General features: G+C 34.7%; 1 protein-coding gene across 1 annotated transcript in view; it reads right to left on the reverse strand.

The window, feature by feature from the left end:
* IL1RAPL2 (interleukin 1 receptor accessory protein like 2) overlaps positions 1-20,239 on the reverse strand; it is a gene marked incomplete at both ends in the record, with an annotated part of 1,061,106 nt that overhangs the window by 768,271 nt on the left and 272,596 nt on the right. The window lies entirely within an intron of this gene.

Consider the following 20,239-nt stretch of genomic DNA (forward strand, 5'->3'; position numbering starts at 1 on the left):
CCTCCTCACTCTTGTTCAATTCACTGTCCAACAAGAATAGTCATTCTACAGAAAGTACAAAGAAGAGAAATAGAGAAGGAAAAGAAAATATTTTTAGTTATGCTAAGAAAACATATATTAAATGTGCTAGTGTCCAGGTTGGCACATTTGGCCGTTGATTAGGATGATTGAATCTATGATTCACATCACCAGGAAAATCAGAAACACATTAAAACACGTATTATGGCTGCAGTTTATGGGAGAAAACTAAACAGTTATACTCATAATGATGAATACCTCTGTTCCATTTAGAAACTTAACTCTATTTTCTTGATTTATTGTTCTTATTATACTAAGCCAGTTAGCTTGGCTTCAGGGTATCATTACAGAGAAGCCAAACAAAGTTCCTCAGGCTTCTTTCTGAGCCTGGGTATGTGAATACCTTGGAAGAGAGAAAATAAAACAATTATGTAACTCTTTTTTCCATCTGGGATGTTTCATTAAAATTTTTGTCACTAAAGAAGATGGCAAAATATGACATATGACATGTACATCTCAGAACTTATCTATCCAAGTATATGTTTTCATACCAATTTATAAAGGCTTCTCTAACTTGGTTATCTGTTCCACATCTGTCTCCCACAGCACCTGTGTTCTCTTCTATAAGAGCACTTACCACATTGTACTATAAATGTCGATTGATTCATTTAATTTCCTCAACTAGACAGTAACATCCTTGAGGGCAGGGCCAAGACTTCCTCATCTCTGTAACCTCTCAGCCATGCACAAAGTAAATAATAAAAGTGACCTTTCAATGGCAGTAGCTGTGGGAAGTATGCACATATCCCTAAAATATGTATGCAACTGCCTTCAGAATCCATTTACAAGTCACCCAAGAGGAGCAGTCACATTATTTACAATCACATCTAATATGCCACCTAGGAATGATTAATTGCTAAAGAACACATCAAAATATAACCCATACTTGGATATTACATTGGACGTTAATGAACCTCCTCTTCTGATTCAGAAGAAACTTGTGAGCCTTGGGAGTGACCACTGTGAGCTCTGATCAGAATATGGCAAGTATGGATTGTTAGTTGACAGAGAGCTCTGTCTAAATAAAATGCTAAATTAATTGGAAAACTGAATTGTGTAAATTGGGCATAAGAAGGGTTTGTCATCGTCCTAGTGATACTCTTGTACCTCTGTTGGCTGATGGATACAGAAGGGGAGAAAATGATGTAGAAAACACCTACCTATCTTTTACTCATCTACTGTATAGGTTACCTTTAACTCACGAATGATCAGGGCCCATGGCACACCCTAAAAGCTCTTCTTAATTCTGAGAAATTAACACATAACTCTCAATGAGATAATTACATTGTTTTGTATATTGATGTTTCCTCTGTTAATATAAATGCACTCTTTGCATGAAAATAAATCATGTTGTGTTCCTGTAATTTATTATATATTTGACTGCATTCTGGAGGGCTTGCTCTTTTAACTATAAAGCAATCTACAGAAATTGACCAATAAAGCAATCTACAGAGATTGACCAATAAACCTACAGAAGGTTGAGGCATGCTCTTTTGACCTCATAGAGGTTTTTCATGTGAAGCTTCTAAGCAACGAAAAACACCTATTTTCCAAAATGTCAACTTTATTTTAAAAAGAGTCATTTTAGAGCAAAGCAAACTTCGCTTTTTTTACATGCTGATCTCACTCTGAAGATGTTATGGATATAATGAATTTCCCCAAAATACATTTTATAGCTAGCATACTTTGTAGTGTAAAATCATAGCCAACTTATGCCCCACCAGGAATTTTATATCAGGGTTTGAGAACTCATATACTCTTTGATATTTACACACAGAGAACTCATTTAGCATTGCTTGTATAGTATATATTTTCTATAATATGTACAATATGGACAACTAAGTAATGTAGCTCTTTGGTATGTGTTAATTGTCAAGCCAGCTGCATTACAGTCATGTCTCGATATATACTCTGCTTATAGTTTACTCTACGTTCAATAACAGATAATGTTTTACCTGTCTTTGTATAAACAACATACAAAGTCTGACACACACATTAGTGCTTATCACTTACTGAGTGCTTACTGTAGCCAGGCACACACTTATACTTTCCTGTTGAATCCTTGCTGCATCCTCGCAAATAGGTAGGAGAGCCCAACTACATAGCTGAAGAAACTAAGACCATTAGCAGTTGTAACTCGCTCAAAGTCAGACAGTAAACTGTGCTCTGGGAAACCAAGCACAATTCATTTGATTTTAATGCCCATGCTCTTAAACACCATGGGAGACTGCTCAGTGTAAATGTTTGTTGAACTGAACTGTTAAGCTGAATATGAAAAATTTAAAGTCACTTGCATGAAATGAGTTTTATTTAGAATTTTCCAATTGAAAGCCAAAAATTAATTACTTTCATTATTTTTGGCAACTTCCACTCAGACAGTGTAATATAAATGGCTCTATATTCACCTTAAGTGAGCTGTACTTTTCTGTTTAAAAAAAAAATAAAAGGAAAAGAAACTACAAATCTCAAAACTTTAGGTCTTACCATCCCTGACCATTTGGTTTAGTTATTTTCCCACCTATTTATGTCATTTTTGGTAAAGAGTTTTTAAACATTTTTCATGTTATTTTATTTTCACAAATAAGTACCTCCTCACTTGTAGATCTGGAATTGTAGCAGATGCTATGCCATTATACATCATACTTCATACACTTAACTCGGTCAAGAATAGTAAAATCAGCATACATCTTACAGTTAAGCCGTATTTATTCACCTTTTTAAAAGGCCAGAGGAATATGACTACCCTTAGGATCCTAAAATAGAAAAAAAAAATACCCATTTGATTCTAAAATAAGGTGAAAGAAGACAAATTATACTATATGAAGATCAAAATACCAAGGGCATTTTTCATAGAACCAGAACAAATAATTTCAAAATTCGTATGGAAACACAAAATATCCTGAATAGCCAAAACAACCTTGAGAAAGAAGAACAGAGCTATAAGAATCGTGCTCCCTGACTTCAGACTATACTACAAAGCTACAGTAATCAAAACAAAACAGTGGCACAGAAACAGACACATAGATCAGTGGAACAGAATATAGAGCCCAGAAACAGACCCATGTATCTATAGTCAATTAATCTAAGACAAAGCAAACAAAAATATACAATGGAGAAAAGACAGTCTCTTCATCAAGAGGTGCTAAGAAAACTGGACAGTTACATGTAAATGAATGAAATTAGAACATTCTTTAACACCATATACAAAAATAAACTCAAAATGGAATGTAAGACTAAAAATCATAAAACTCCTACAAGAAAAATTTCTGGAACACCCTTTCACATAAATCACAGCAAAACTTTTTGGATCTGTCTCCCAAAGCAAAGGAAATAAAAGCAAAAATAAATAGAAGAGGCCTAATTATACTTAAAAGCTTTTTCACAGCTAAGGAAACAAAAACAAAATGAAAAGACTACATACTTAATGGGAGAAAATACTTGCAAATTACATGACCAATAAGGGGTTAATATCCAAATTATATAAACAGCTCACACAAATCAACATTAAAAAAACCTGATTAAAAATGGGCAGAAGACATGAATAGATATTTTTACAAAGACATACAGATGGCCCACAGGCACATGAAAGGATGCTCAACACTGTTAACCATCAGAAAAATGCAAATCAAAACCACAGTGAGATACCACCTCATACCAATCAGAATGGTTATTATCAAAAAGACAAAATAACAATGTGCTGGTAAAGATGTGGAAATAAGGAAATCCTTGTGCACTATTTGTGGGAATGTAAATTGATTGCAGCTACTATGGAAAACAGTACGGAGGCTTCTCAAAAAACTAAAAACAGAAGTACTATATGACCCAGCAATTCCAATCCTGGATACATATCTGGAAAAAAAAAACACTAATTCGAAAAGATACATGAACCCCAATGTTCATAGCAGCATTATTTACAATTGCCAAGATATGGAAGCAACCTAAGTGTCCATCAACAGATGAATGGATAAAGAAGATGGGGTATATATACACAGTGGAATACTAATCAGCCTTAAGAAAGAATAAAATTTTGCCATTTGCAACAACATGGATAGACTTGGAGAATATTACGTTAAGTGAAATAAGTCAGAGAAAGATAAATACTGTATTATATCACTTATATGTAGAATCTAAAAAATAAAACACACTAGTAAATATAACAAAAAAGAAACAGACTCACAGATTTAGAGAACAAACTAGTAGGTACCAGTGGAGAGAGCAAAGGGGGTAGGGGCAAGATAAGCGTAGGGGATTAAGAGGTACAAACTATTATGTATAAAATAAATAAGCTACAAGGATATATAATACAACACGGGGAATATACTAAATATTTTAAAGTAACTACAAATTGAGTGTAATGTATAAAAACTGTGAATTACTATGTTGTAATTACACCTGTAACTTATATAATTTTGTGCATCAACTATCCTTCAAAAAAATAGATCTAATAGGAAACAGTAAATGTAACAGGAATGATGGAAGTAGAATATCATTGTTTGGCAACCACTATAGGGAAATAAAATTCTTATTTGAAAGTGTAAAAAATAAAATAAGCTGAAAAAAGAGAAAGTAAATTATATGAAGATCAAAAAATGGTCTATAGCAGCTGGAGCACATTAACACTAACATATGAGTAATTGTGAATTAAATCAAGGCAAGATGTGTTACAAACAAATACTCATTGCAAAAGAACCATAATCAATGAACTTGCTAATGGCCTTTCCTCCTCAAGACATTAGCAAATGTTCATCTTTAGTATTCACATACACCATACATTTCACTTTGGGAGCATATAAAAGAAGGCATACATGAAGTTGTTAAAATTAACTGGTACCTATTTATCAAGACACACATTCCTCTAAGATTTTTATTTCCAAGGATGTCAATGAGCCCTGGATATTGTACATTTGATTCCAATTAGCAGCAACTAATACTCTGTTAAACAAGTTGGGCAAAGTGATGGATTTGATAATTTAAACATTTTTCTTAGTTATGAGTCTATATCACTTATCTTATAAAATGTTTGCCAAAATGTAGGGCTGTTAGATAATGGGCTCATCCATGCAGCAGATACTTTAGTTTTTAGATATTTTAGGCATTTGGGAAGGTGAACATTCTCAAACCAATGGGACACAACCTCAATCCACTGCCAGGACAGAGGCAGATGGAGGAGCTAAAAGAAAAAGAGAACTGAGATGTGTGCTGGCCACTTATGCTAAGCACTTTTCAAATTACTTATCCAATCCTCACAACCTCACCAAGTAGGTCTTATCACCATTTTGGAGATGATAGAAATAAGGCTCAGTGATCTTGACTTCCCTAAAGCCACAAATCTAGTTAGTGGCTGAGGCAGAATTTGAATGCAGACCTTTATGACTTCAAAACTTGTGCTCTGGGCCTCCCTGGTGGCGCAGTGGTTGAGAGTCCGCCTGCCGATGCAGGGGACGCGGGTTCGTGCCCCGGTCTGGGAGGATCCCACATGCCGCGGAGCGGCTGGGCCCGTGAGCCATGGCCGCTGAGCCTGAGCGTCCGGAGCCTGTGCTCCGCAACGGGAGAGGCCACAACAGTGAGAGGCCCGCATAACACTAAAATAAATAAATAAAATTAAAAAAAAAAAAAAAAAAACTTGTGCTCTGTCCAGCACACATTAATGTCTCCTCCTCTAAGACATGTACAGCAGAAGAGTATATCTCTGAATTCTTAGACTTAAAAGCCCTGATGCACAGACAGACTAAATAATCAGTCTGAAATCACATAGTAATTTAATGAAATAGCAGGAACTAAGACCTAGGAAAAGGAATCCTAAAGCGGTGTTTCCTACTGGACATCATATAACTTGTAGACTACATGTGCTAATTCATGGAGGCAGTAGAGTCTTCATCAATTAAATGTAAAATTTAGACTAATGAGACTCTGAGGTTGATAACTCAAGTAAAAGACCATTTAAGTCCCTAAATCTGAAATTAAAGTTCTCATAGCAAGATTAGTTTGTGCTAATTGTATACATATATTATTTTGCTTTATTTTGTAGGCTGTAAACTACCTGCTTTTCCAGACAAGTTAATATTGATAAGAGAACAAAGCCTTGCGAACTTTCAAAAAACACAGTGTGAAATATGAATGATAATTAAATGTTATCATAATACAAACTTTCATAGAAAATGTCTTTGGTTTTACTTTTGAAGCTGTATAGGGGAGATGTTTAGAAAAGAAAGAAGAGAAAATCCAGAAATCAAGGCCCTTACTGACTTTCTAGTAGAGAAAGATAAATTGGAAATACTTCAGTAGCTGATAAAAGTCACAATTTGACAATGTGAGTTGGAGATGGCTGTAGGTAGAGAAGGCATGTGGTTAAATAACAGCTGTTTGGATTGTTAAAAGTTGTACATGGTCCAGTCAGAAAACTCATCGTGTATCCTACGAAAGAAAGTGACTTGTGTGTTTTGGAAAATCCACATCAGTAACTTCCAGACATGAAAAACCACTTTTAGGGTCATTAAAAATAATAGAGACCATATGCTGACATAGTATCATTCTTTCACTGAACAACTATTTATTGAGCACTACATGCACTGGTCACAGCTTCTGGCACTGTGTATACATAAAGTGAGCAAACAGAGAAAAATTTCTGCCCTCATGGAGTTTATATTCTTGTGGGGAGAGACAGCGAAACATTAACATAATAAAGAGGTAAATTTTATAGTATGTTAGGTGGTGGTAAGTATCATGGAAAAATAGAGTAGCCAGGGGAATCAGTGGTGCTGAGTGTCTGCAGTTTTAAGTGGTGTGGTTGGTGTGGCCCTCACTGATGAAACAAGGGGCGTATGAACAAATAATTAAAGGAGGAAGTGTACCCAAGCATATGCATTTCAGGGTAAAAACATTCCAGGCAGAGAGAACAGTCAATCCAAAAGGCCATAAGATGGAAAGCATCTTGAAATATGAGAGAAGGAAATCAATCAAGGTGACTCAATGGTTTAAACTTGAGAAACAGGAAAGATGGAGTAGCCAAGTGGAGATGATGAGTAGGCAAGTTGGCTATACAAGTCTGGAGTTCAGGGGAGAAGTCTGGTCTGGATAAATCATAGAGTTACCAACACAAAAATATTTAGAGCCATGAAAGTGGATGAAATCACCAAGGGAATCAGTGCAGAGAAAACAATGAGTCCAAAGACTGAGCACTGGAGCATTCCAATGTTAAGAAAAGAGAAAAGAAGAGCCAGCAAAGGAAACTGAAATAAAAGAGCCAGTGAGATCAGAACCAGAATAAACAAACATTAAAATGCTAAATGGGTCGGACTTTTTTTTAACATTCACAATAAAATCTTGAGGCGTGAATTCTCCCAAGTGTCTTCTACTGGGTTGTTCATTTTTTTAAATTGCCACATTAGGGATAATATTTATGCTATTTTACATTTCTTTTTTATAAATTGAACTATAGTTGATTTACAATATTGTGTTAGTTTCAGGAGAACAGCAAAGTGATTTAGTTATACATATTTTTTTCCAATTATTTTTCATTATATTTTATTACAACATATTGAGTAGATTTCCCTGTGCTATATATAGTAGGACCTTGTTGTTTATCTATTTTATATATAGTTCTGTGAGTATATGTTAACCCATACTCCTAATTTATCTCTCCCCACCTTTCCCCTTTGGTAGCCATAAATTTGTATTCTATATCTGTGAGGTTTTTTTTTCCTGATTTGTCAACAAATTCGTTTGTATTATTTTTTTAGATTCCACATATAAGTGATATCATATGATATTTGTCTTTGTCTGACTTACTTCACTTAGTATGATAATCTCTAGGTCAATCCATGTTGCTGCAAATGGTATTATTTAATTCTTTTTTATGGCTAAGTAGTATTCAAGTATATACATGTACCACAATTATTTATCCATTCATATGATGATGGACACTTAGGTTGCTTCCATATCTTGGCTACTGTAAATAGTGCTGCTGTGAACATTGGGGTGCATGTATCTTTTTGAATTAGCTTGAATTAAAGTATGCTGATAATATGACTGGAAATATCTTTACATATTACTCTAACCTAGGTTATTTGAACATATGCATAACCTGCACATGAACAAATATCCATATATAGACTACATAATCATATGACATACCAGTTTTGAAGTGTATAATATTGCTATTAATGATTTAAGTTTAAATATCATAAAATAGTGAGCAGTTTTTCAAGATAACTCCATCTTTTACAAGATATCCCTTATATTTAAGACAAATTTACGGACATTTAAGTATTTAGTGACTGATAAATGCCATGCTTATTTATTTATTTATTTATTTTTGTGGTACATGGGACTCTCACTGTTGTGGCCTCCCTGTTGAGGAGCACAGGCTCCAGACGCACAGGTTCAGCGGCCATGGCTCACGGGCCCAGCTGCTCCACGGCATGTGGGATCTTCCCAGACCGGGGCACAAACCCGTGTCCCCTGCATCGGCAGGCAGACTCTCAACCACTGTGCCACCAGGGAAGCCCTGCCATTCATTTTTTTTGTTTGTATTTTTTTAACACCTTTATTACAGTAATAATTGTTTTACAATGGTGTGTCAATTTCTGCTTTCCAAGAAGTGACTCACTCATACATATACATATGTCCCCATATCTCTTCCCTCTTGCATCTCCCTCCCTCCCACTCTCCCTATCCCACGCCTCTAGGTGATCACAAAGCACCAAGCTGATCTCCCTGTGCTATGCGGCTGCTTCCCACTAGATATCTATTTTACGTTTGGCGGTGTATAAATGTCCATGCCACTCTCTCACTTTGTCCCAGGTTACCCTTCCCCTTCCCTGTATCCTCAAGTCAATTTTCTAGTAGGTCTGCATCTTTATTCCCATCTTGCCTCTAGGTTCTTCTGACCATTTTCATTTAATTTTTCCCTTTTTAAATTTTTTTAGATTCCATATATATGTGTTAGCATACAGTTTTTATTTTTCTCTTTCTGACTTACTTCACTCTGTATAACAGTCTCTAGGTCCATCTACCTCACTACAAATAACTCAGTTTTGTTCCTTTTTATGGCTGAGTAATATTCCATTGTATATATGTGCCACATGTTCTTTATCCATTCATCTGTCGATGGAGAGTTAGGTTGCTTCCATGTCCTGGGTATTGTAAATAGAGCTGCAATGAACATTTTGGTACATGACTCTTTTTGAATTATGGTTTTCTCAGGGTATATGCCCAGTAGTGGGACTGATGGGTCATATGGTAGTTCTATTTTTACTTTTTTAAGGAACCTCCATATTGTTCTCCATAGAGGCTGCATCAATTTAGGGTCCCACCAACAGTGCAAGAGGGTTCCCTTTTCTCCACAGCCTCTCCAGCATTTAGTGTTTGTAGATTTTTTGATGACGGCCATTCTGACTAGTGTGAGATGATAACTAATTGTAGTTTTGATTTGCATTACTCTAATGATTAATGATGTTGAGCATTCTTCCATGTGTTTGTTGGCAATCTATATATCTTCTTTGGAAAAATGTCTATTTAGGGCTTCAGCCCATTTTTGGATTCGGTTGCTTATTTTTTTTGATATTGAGCTATATGAGTTGCTTGTATGTTTTGGAGATTAATCCTTTGTCAGTTGCTTCATTTGCAAATAGTTTCTTGCATTCTGCGGGTTGTCTTTTCGTCCTGTTTATGGTTTGCTTTGCTGTGCAAAAGCTTTTAAGTTTCATTAGGTCCCATTTGTTTATCTTTGTTTTTATTCCCATTTCTCTAGGAGGTGGGTCAAAAAGAAACTTGCTGTGATTTATGTCATAGAGTGTTCTGCCTATGTTTTCCTCTAAGAGTTTGATAGTGTCTGGCCTTACATTTAGGTCTTTACTCCATTTTGATTTTATTTTTGTGTATGGTGTTAGGGAGTGTTCTAATTTCATTCTTTTACATGTAGCTGTCCAGTTTTCCCAGCACCACTTATTGAAGAGGCTGTGTTTTCTCCACTATATATTCTTGCCTCCTTTATCAAAGATAAGGTGACCATATGTGCGTGGGTTTATCTCTGGGCTTTCTATCCTATTCCAGTGATCTATATTTCTGTTTCTGTGCCAGTTCCATACTGCTTGATTACTGTAGCTTTTTAGTATAGCCTGAAGTCAGGGAGCCTGATTCCTCCAGCTCCGTTTTTCTTTCTCAAGATTGCTTTGGCTATTCGTGGTCTTTTGTGTTTCCATACAAATTGGGGAATTTTTTGGTCTAGTTCGGTGAAAAATGCCAGTGGTAGTTTGATAGGGATTGCATTGAAACTGTAGATTGGTTTGGGTAGTAGAGTCATTTTCACAGTGTTGATTCTTCCAATCCAAGAACATGGTATATCTCTCTATCTGTTTGTATCATCTTTAATTTCTTTTATCAGTGTCTTATAATTTTCTGCCGCCAGGTCCTTTGTCTCCTTAGGTAGGCTGATTCCTAGTTATTTTATTCTTTCTGTTCCAATGATAAATGGGAATGCTTCCTTAATTCCTCTTTCAGATTGTTCATCAGTAGTGCATAGGAATGCCGGAGATTTCTGTGCATTAATTCTGTATCCGGCTACTTTACCAAATTCATTGATTAGCTTTCATAGTTTTCTGGTAGCATCTTTAGGATTCTCTATGTATAGCATCATGTCATGTGCAAACAGTAACAGCTTTACTTCTTCTTTTCCGATTTGGATTCCTTTTAGTTCCTTTTCTTCTCTGATTGCTGTGGTGAAACCTCCAAAACTATGTTGAATAATAGTGGTGAGAGTGGGCAACCTTGCCTTGCTCCTGATCTTAGTGGAAATGATTTCAGTTTTTCACCATTGAGGACGATGTTGGCTGTGGGTTTGTCATATAGGGCCTTTATTATGTTGAGGTAAGTTCCCTCTGTGCCTACTTTCTGGAGGGTTTTTATCATAAACGGTTGTTGAATTTTGTCGGAAGCTTTCTCTGCATCTATTGAGATATCATATGGTTTTTCTCCTTCAATTTGTTAATATGGTGTATCACTTTGACTGATATTGAAGTATATTGAGAATATTGCATTCCTGGGATAAAGACCACTTCGTCATAATGTATGATCCTTTTAATGTGCTGTTGGATTCTGTTTGCTAGTATTTTGTTGAGGATTTTTGCATCTATGTCCATCATTGATACTGGCCTGTAATTTTCTTTCTTTGTGACATCTTTTTCTGGTTTTGGTATCAGCGTGATGTTGGCCTCGTAGAATGAGTTTCACAGTGTTCCTCCCTCTGCTATATTTTGGAAGAGTTTGAGAAGGATAGGTGTTACTTCTTCTCTAAATGTTTGGTAGAGTTCGCCTGTGAAGCCATCTGGTCCTGGGCTTTTGTTTGTTGGAAGATTTTTAATCACAGTTTCAATTTCAGTGCTTGTGATTGGTCTGTTCATATTTTCTATTTCTTCCTGGTTCAGTCTCGGAAGGTTGTGCATTTCTAATAATTTGTCAATTTCTTTCAGGTTGTCCACTTTATTGGCATAGAGTTGTTTGTATTAATCTCTCATGACCCTTTATATTTCTGCAGTGTCAGTTGTTACTTCTCCTTTTTCACTTCTAATTCTATTGATTTGAGTCTTCTCCCTTTTTTTCTTGATAAGTCTGGCAAATGGTTTATCAATTTTGTTTATCTTCTCAAAGAACCAGCTTTTAGTTTTATTGATCTTTCCTATCATCACCTTCATTTCTTTTTTATTTATGTCTAATGTGATCTTTATGATTTCTTTCCTTCTGCTAAGTTTGGGGTTTTTTTGTTCTTCTTTCTCTAATTTCTTTAGGTGTAAGGTTAGGTTTTTTATTTGAGATGTTTCTTGTTCCTTAAGGTAGGCTTGTATATAGCTATAAACTTCCCTGTTACAACTGCTTCTGCTGCATCCCATAGGTTTTGCATCATTGTGTTTTCATTTTCATTTGTTTCTAGGTATTTTTTTATTTCCTCTTTGATTTCTTCAGTGATCTCTTGGTTATGAAGTAGTGTGTTGTTTAGCCGCCATGTGTTTGTATTTCGTACAGATTTTTTCCTGTAATTGATATCTAGCCTCAGAGCACTGTGGTTGGAAAAGATACTTCATATGATTTCCATTTTCTTAAATTTACCAAGGCTTGTTTTGTGACCCAAACTATGATCTATCCTGGAGAAGGTTCCATGAGCACTTGAGAAGAATGTGTATTCTGTTGTTTTTGGATGGAATTTCCTACAAATAACAATTAAGTCCTTCTTGTTTAATGTATCATTTAAAGATTGTGTTTCCTTATTTATTTTCATTTTGGATGATCTGTCCATTGGTGAAAGTGGGGTGTTAAAGTCCCCTACTATGACTGTATTACTGTCGATTTCCCCTTTTATGGCTGCTATTATTTGCCTTATGTATTGAGGTGCTCCTATGTTGGGCGCATAAATATTTACAATTGTTATATCTTCTTCTTGGATCGATCCCTTGATCATTCTGTAGTGTCCTTCTTTGTCTCTTTTAATAGTCTTTGTTTTAAAGTCTATTTTGTCTGATATTAGAGTTGCTCCTCCAGCTTTCTTTTGATTTCCATTTGCATGGAATATCTTTTTCCATCCCCTCACTTTCAGTCTGTATATGTCCCTAGGTCTGAAGCGGGTCTCTTGTAGACAGCATATATATGGGTCTTGTTTTTGTATCCATTCAGCCAGTCTATGTCTTTTGGTTGGAGCATTTAATCAATTTAAATTTAAGGTAGTTATCAATATGTATGTTCCTATTCCCATTTTCTTAATTGTTTTGCATTTATTATTGTAGGTCTTTTCCTTCTCTTGTGTTTCCTGCCTAGAGGAGTTCCTTTACCATTTGTTGTAAACTGGTTTCGTGGTGCTGACTTCTCTTAGCTTTTGCTTGTTTGTAAAGCTTTTAATTTCTCCTTCAAATCTGAATGAGATCCTTGTTGGTTAGAGTCATCTTGCTTATAGGTTTTTCTCTTTCATCATTTTAAATATGTCCTGCCCCTCCTACCATTCATTTTTTAATATCCTCATTGAGATATAATTTGCATACAATAAATTCATTCATTTTAAGTGTGCAATTCAATAGTTTTTAGTATATTCACAGATGTGTGCAACAATCACCATGGTCAATTTTACATTTTCATCACCACAAAGAGATACTCTATATCATTTAGCTGTCACTCCCCAAATCCCAACTCCCCAGCCCTAAGCAACCACTAATTTACTTTGTCTTTATAGATTTGTCTATTCTAGACATTTTGTATACATAAAATCATATAATATGTAATTTTATGTGACTTCCTTGTATCGCTTAGCATGTTTTCAATGCTCATCCATGTTGTTGCATGTAACAGTACTTCATTCCCTTTTATAGTCAAACAATATTCCATTATATGTATTTTCCTTATTTATTTGTTCATTCATTGATTGATGGACATTTGAGTTGTTTCTGCTTTTGGCTATTGTGAATATTGCTGCTATGGACATTCATGTATAAGTTTTCATTTGGAAACCTGTTTTCAATTCTTTTGAGTATATATCTTACCTTGGGTTTCAGAAACGAAAATATTTTTGCCCTTTAAAAACTACAAGCATTATTTTTCACCTTTTTCTTATAAGAAAAAATAAAAGGCTGGTCAGAGATCAAGGGATTAGGGTTAATACTTACTAAATAATAATGGTTGCTTAAAATAAATTGAGATCTCTAGGTTTAAAAAGTCAAATAGGCTTCCTAACTATAGCATTTGTTGAAGCCTTCAAAATGCTAGCATGCATTGTGATCATCTGTAAGAAAGGAGTCAGTGTTTCCCTAACTGATTTTCTTCTAAAGGGCTTTTTTTGTGGAGTGTTTCACAGGACAAATATTTCAATGGAATTTGTGTTGCAAAACACTGACGTAAAGTAATGACTAAGTTCATAATGGTTATCAATTATTTTTGAAATGAGAAAATGCTCTTTTTCCCATGTCACCATTTTCTTCTTTTCCTTGGTCATTTGTTAGAAAAGAATCAACATTCCGATGGCCAGATAACACAAATAAACCAACAGCTCCCATGTTTCCAATTAAACCCCATGGCCAGCCTTCTACCTTGCCATTTAATCAGCAGTGTGGACGCTATTCCTTTTTTTGAATACTCCAGTGAATTTAATATTAGCACTTAATTAACCTGCTCACTAAACTAGAGCAGAAAACAAAAAGGAAAGAAGAGAAAGTAATTCATTATATAAATTTAGTGTTTGAATCATTTCAGTGAAGGCAAAGCAATATTATTAGCAGTAATTTAACAAATCTATTGCATTCATTATTTTTGAAGATATTTGCACATTGCATTTCAGACATAGGCAACACAATTTTCCATAGTCACACTGTTGACAGGTATCTTTGAAGAAAACTCTAGCTGCTAATAGGAGATTCCAAATTTTAATATTTTGTTCTGATTACCAGAAGAGAATAAATAAAGTGATAACCAAATAATAGTACCATACAGATACTGAGCAAGAATTCTAATAAAGCAATAATGCCTTTGCCAACAATTGTTATCCATAATCATGAACTATTTTGATATTCAGAAGCCTAAATAAAAATCATAAGAGCAATTTCTAAGCAAGTGCTTTCTGCCCCAAATAAATGTGTTTATATCCAATTCATTCAAATGACTGTTTATCTAAACCAGATTATAATGTTTTCAATATTACTGGCTTACCGTTTAAACCTTTTCAAGCTTTCTGTTTAATCAAAACTTAAAGCCATTCTACTGCTTCCAAATATCACAAATCATAGAATGCAAAGCACTCTGCCTGGTCAACCAAATGGAAATCAAGCAGCTGAATAAATGAGGTAGCTGCCTACAATTTAGGATTTACTATCTTATACACTTCATGCTTGCTAACTATATTCATTTAAACAAAGAGTATTATGCAGCTAAATGTGAAGATGCCAAAAGCACTACCTTAGTAAGATAGAAATGAAATGGTCTATTGTTATCCAAAAAAGCATAAGTGCCAATAATCAACACAACCCTGTCATAATGCAAAAGAGCATGGCGATGGTAAGAAGAGGAGCAATGCATTCCAAATATCTGTGTTGGCAATTTCCAGAGACATCTTTATGAGTACTGTAACTTGTGACTGAAAGAGAAAGCTGTTCACCAAAAATACATGTCCCTCTTTACTGTGTAGTGGTGTTATTCAGAGGCAGGTACCTAGTCAGGGACTACAATTCCCAGTCCCTCCTTGGTTCCAGGTGTGGCCATGTATCAAATTTTTGCCAATGGAATGTGAACAGAAGTGATGGATGTCACTTCCAGGTGAGAGTTTTTAGTAAGGGTGTGTTTTCTTCACGCTCTCTTTCCCCATCTTCAGGCTGGATGCAGAAGACTCTGAAAGCCTGAAGAACCACCACATGGAGGAAGTCTGACTTCCTGAATCATCATTTGGAGGAAAGCTACCCACTGACTTGCCCACACCTGCAATGTAAATTCCATGAATAAGAAGAAATCTTCTGTTGTGCTATGTCACTGAAATTTTGAGTTTTATTATTACAGAAGCTATTACTATCTTAAATAATAAACACATTTCTCACAACAGCTTTTTTTTTCTCTTAGTTTAATGTCTACACAGACTTGAGTCAAGACACATAAGCAAATTCAGCCGGCTAATGATTTCGTGCCCCTTCAAATTAAATTCATTTAAATATTTGTTCAACCTGGATTAAAATGGCAGTCTGAGTTGTGTGTGGAGATGGGAGAACATGAAAGAAAGGACTCAGTCTTTGCCTGCTGCTCTAAGCAATACAGTACCATGTACAAACTCATCTACTTTACCCACATATACTACTCCCCCACTAGAGTCCTACTAAATGCAACTTTCTCCATCTGCTTATAGTATCTGTGAAATATTTTTATATCTATAGATTGGCACTCAGGGAAGCTGCCCGGTTGATAGACTTCTTAATATGGCTCTAAATCTATGTCTTGCACCCTTTAGTATGCTTTATAGTCATGTTTCTCAAACATTTTTGAGCTTGAGTCACAGTACAAAATGCATTTTACACGGGACCCAGTACCCTCCTATGTTTGTTTCATGAAAAAGTAATTGTCTTTCTATACATGATATTCTCTGATGTTTTCTTTTTTTAATTTTAAAGTGCTGGTTGCAACCTACTAAATTGATTACACAAACACTAATGGGTCATAACACAGTTTGAAAAACACTCTTGGATGGACCCTTCTGACTGGTATTTGGCTTTATTTTTTGGAATGAGAAAAGGGAAATGCAAACTGACTGAAACGAAGGAAGAAAGTTATGGTAAAATGGTTAAAAGTGGGAGAAGCACAGGAAGAAATAATGGCATTTGTGAAAAGGGAAGGAAGGAACATATAGTATTAAGGAATGTACAACACACCATTAGCTATGCTCAGTGTAGAATATATGTTCAATGAACAAGTTTGGGTTCTGTTTATAGTAGAAACCATAGAGTTTGAGGAAGTCCAACTGTGGAAGTACAGAAGCACTGTGCTCAGGTGTGAGTAATGCCAGAGGTTTCACTTCTGAATATATAGAGACAGACGTTGAAAAAACTTGAGAAGAAAGAGCCAGGGACACCCTAAATGAGAATTTTATGCTCTACATTCTACATTCTCACTCTGTCACAATAGTTACATACACATTCACAAAATTTCCAAGAACTGAGATCCTGCAAGATCATATTTAATTTCAGCTTTGGAAAGTGTCCAGTCCATTCTTGGCCTACCAAGACAGGATAACAGAACAAATGAAAAAAGAAACACTTGGGCTCTGCAAGTATGGCATGCTCTTCAAGTGAAAATGATTTCTGAAAAGTATATTTATGGATTAAAACAGATGATATGTTATGTTAATTTTCACATGCTTAGAAGGAAAGTGTTGGCTAGAAGTCATAAAGCCTCTCCAGAGGAACATTTATATATCATTCTATGAATCTCTTTCCTTTTTCTTTTAGCCATAAAATTTATAGTCTCTAGTCACACTGATCAAAAATATTGTCAACTTTTACACACTTTATAACAAAGTTTTCTTTTTTTATCAAATTTATTTTTAGAGCATTTTTAGGTTCATAGCAAGATTGAGGGGAGAGTACAAAAATTTCCCATATACCCCCCATATACCTATGTACAGGTTTTTATGTGGATATAAGTTTTCCACTCCTTTTGGTTAATACCAAGGAGTGAAATTGCTGGATCATAGTAAGAGTACATTAATTTTGTAAGAAATTGCCAAACAATCTTCCAAAGTGGCCGTACCATTTTGTATTCTAATCAGAAATCAGTGAGAGTCCCTGTTTCTCCACACTCTTGCCAGCACTTGGTGTTGTCAGTGTTCTGGATTTTGGCCATTCTAATAAGTGTGTAGTTGTATCCCATTGTTGTTTTCATTTGAATTCCCCTGGTAATATATGTTGGGGCATCTTTTCATAGGTTTATTTGTCATCTTATATCTTCTTTGGCAAAGTATCTATTAAGGTCATTGGCCCATTTTTAAATTGGGTTGTTTGTATTTTTAACATTGAGTTTTAAGAGTTCTTTTTATATTTAGGATAACAGTCCTTTATCAGATGTGCCTTCTGCAAATATTTTCTACCAGTCTGTGGCTTGTCTTCTCATTCTCTTAACATTCTTTTGCAGAGAAGTTTATAATTTTAATGATGTGAGCTTATCAATTCTTTCTTTCATGGATCATGCCTTTGGTGTTATACCTAAAAAGCATTGCTATACACAAGGTCATCTAAGTTTTCTCCTATGTTATCTTCTAGCAGTTTTGGAGTTTTTCAATTTATACTTAGGTCTGTAATTTATATTAATTTTTAAGACGGGTATTAGATCTGTGGCTAGATTTTTTTTTCTTGCACGTGGATATCCAGTTGTTGCCACGCCATTTGGCAAAAAGAGTATTTTGCTCCATTCTACTGCCTTTGTTCCTTTCTCAAAGTTCAGTTGACTGTATTTATGTGCGCCTACCTTTGGGCTCTCTCTGTTGCTCCATTGATGTATTTGTTTATTCTTTCAATACTACACTGTCTTGATTACTGCAGGTTTATACTAAGTCTTGAAGTCAGGCAGTGTCAGTCCTCCAACTTTGTCCTTCTACTTCAAGACTGTGTTGGTTATTATGCGTCTTTTGATTCTCCATATAAACTTTGGAGTAATTTTGTTAATACCTACAAAATAACTTGCTGGGATTTTGATTGGGATTGCATTGAATCTATAGGTCAAGTTGGGAAGGACTGACACCATGACAATGTTGAGAATTCCTATCCATGAACATGGAGTATCACTTTATTTATTCTATGATTTAATTCATCAGAGTTATGTAGTTTTCCTCATATAGATCTGATACATATTTTGTTAGACTTATACCTAAGTATTTCATTTTGGAGGGTACTAATGTAAATGATATCATATTTCAAATTTCAAATTCTACCTATTCATGCTGGTATATAGAAAAGAAATGGACTTTTGTATATTAACCTTATATCCTGCAACACTGTTACAATTTCTTATTAGTTCCAGGAGGATTTTTATTGATTCTTTTGAATTTTCTACATAAATGATCATGTCATCTGCAAACAAATTTTCTTTCTTCTTCCAAATCTTTGTACATTTTATTTTCTTTTACTGTCTTCTTGCATTAGCTAGAACTTCCAGTGTGATGTTGAAAAGGAGTGTTAAGAGGGGTTGTCCTTGCTTTGTACTTGATTCTGGTGAGAAATCTTTGAGTCTCTTAGCATTAGTATGATGTTAGCTGTAGGTTTTTTATAAATATTCTTCTTTGGATTGAGGACGTTCCCCTCTATTCTTAGTTTACTTAGAGCTTTTACCATAAATTTATTTTTGTTTTCTAATGTGCAAAAATCTTCAGAATATATAGGGTTATTACAAATAATAAAGAAATGACTAAGAATACAAAACAAAAATTGACAAAAGTCACACATGGGCAATTCATAAAGGAGGAACTACAACTGGCCAAAAAACATATGAAAATAAATGTTCAAGTGAATATGTAAGCAATATAATGGAAGTTAAAACAACTAAAACTGATGTTTTGCTTATGAAATTAATGTAGATTTAAAATATAAAGTAATGTTACTGACTAAGGGAATGGTAAGACTAGAAAGTTAGAGAGTGGTTGGAAGAGGAATATAAATTGTTACAACCTTTATAGAAAGCATCAAGATTCATCAAGAGTCTTAAAAATATGTATCCCTTTTGGCCTAGTATCTCTTTTTCTAGGAATCACCTTTAGGCAAATGATCAGAAAGTCAGAATAAGAGTCATATACATGTATGTTTGTTAGAGCATTAAACATAACAAGAAAAATCATGAATGAACTATATATACCACAATTACATTAATAGTTGAATCATCTGAGCAACTATTAAAAATTATGTTTAGGGAGATTTCAAATGCATGGATAAATCCTCTCAAAAAAATATTAGGTTATAAAAAGCAGGATATGGAACTCCATAGTTGCTATGATCTCAAGAGTACAATAAACATAGATAAACATAAACACAAAAAATGAACACACAAATGGGCACACAAAAAACAAAACTGGTCATTTCCTGGTAGAAAGGACACTGAATATTTGTTCTTGTACTCATCTGCAGGGTCCTAACTATTTATAGTGAGCATCTGTAGCTCATACAACTCTTAAATAAAATAAGCTTTTAAAATAAAATAAAGTTTTTTTACTATAGAATATATGCTTGTTACATAAAATTAGCAAAATTTTAAAATTTTACATTGCTACACTTTCTGCAGGCCTGCCATGCCTCTAGGTTTGCCCTGCACTCTATATATCAACTTGTATATAGTTATTTTTAAACAACATATTCTCCTGATTACAAACATAAAACAAGCTTATTGTAAAAAAAAATGGAAAATACAGAAATAATAAACTAAAAATCATCTAGAATCCTACTACTGATGATGATGATGATGATAGCAGCAATATTGATAGTCACAGACAGTTCCTCCTATGTGCCAGACCTTTTATTAAGCATTTTGAATAAATTATCACATTTAATTTTCACAATAGTCCTATGAGGTAACTATGGATATTCCTGTTTCAGAGATGTGAAAACAGATTCAGAAGAATTAATTACCTCATTCAAATCCACACAACTGCTAAGTGTAGAACTGGCCTGGC

The sequence above is a fragment of the Mesoplodon bidens genome (genome assembly GCF_964165515.1).
Source record: "Mesoplodon bidens genome assembly, chromosome: X".
NCBI lineage: Eukaryota > Metazoa > Chordata > Mammalia > Artiodactyla > Ziphiidae > Mesoplodon > Mesoplodon bidens.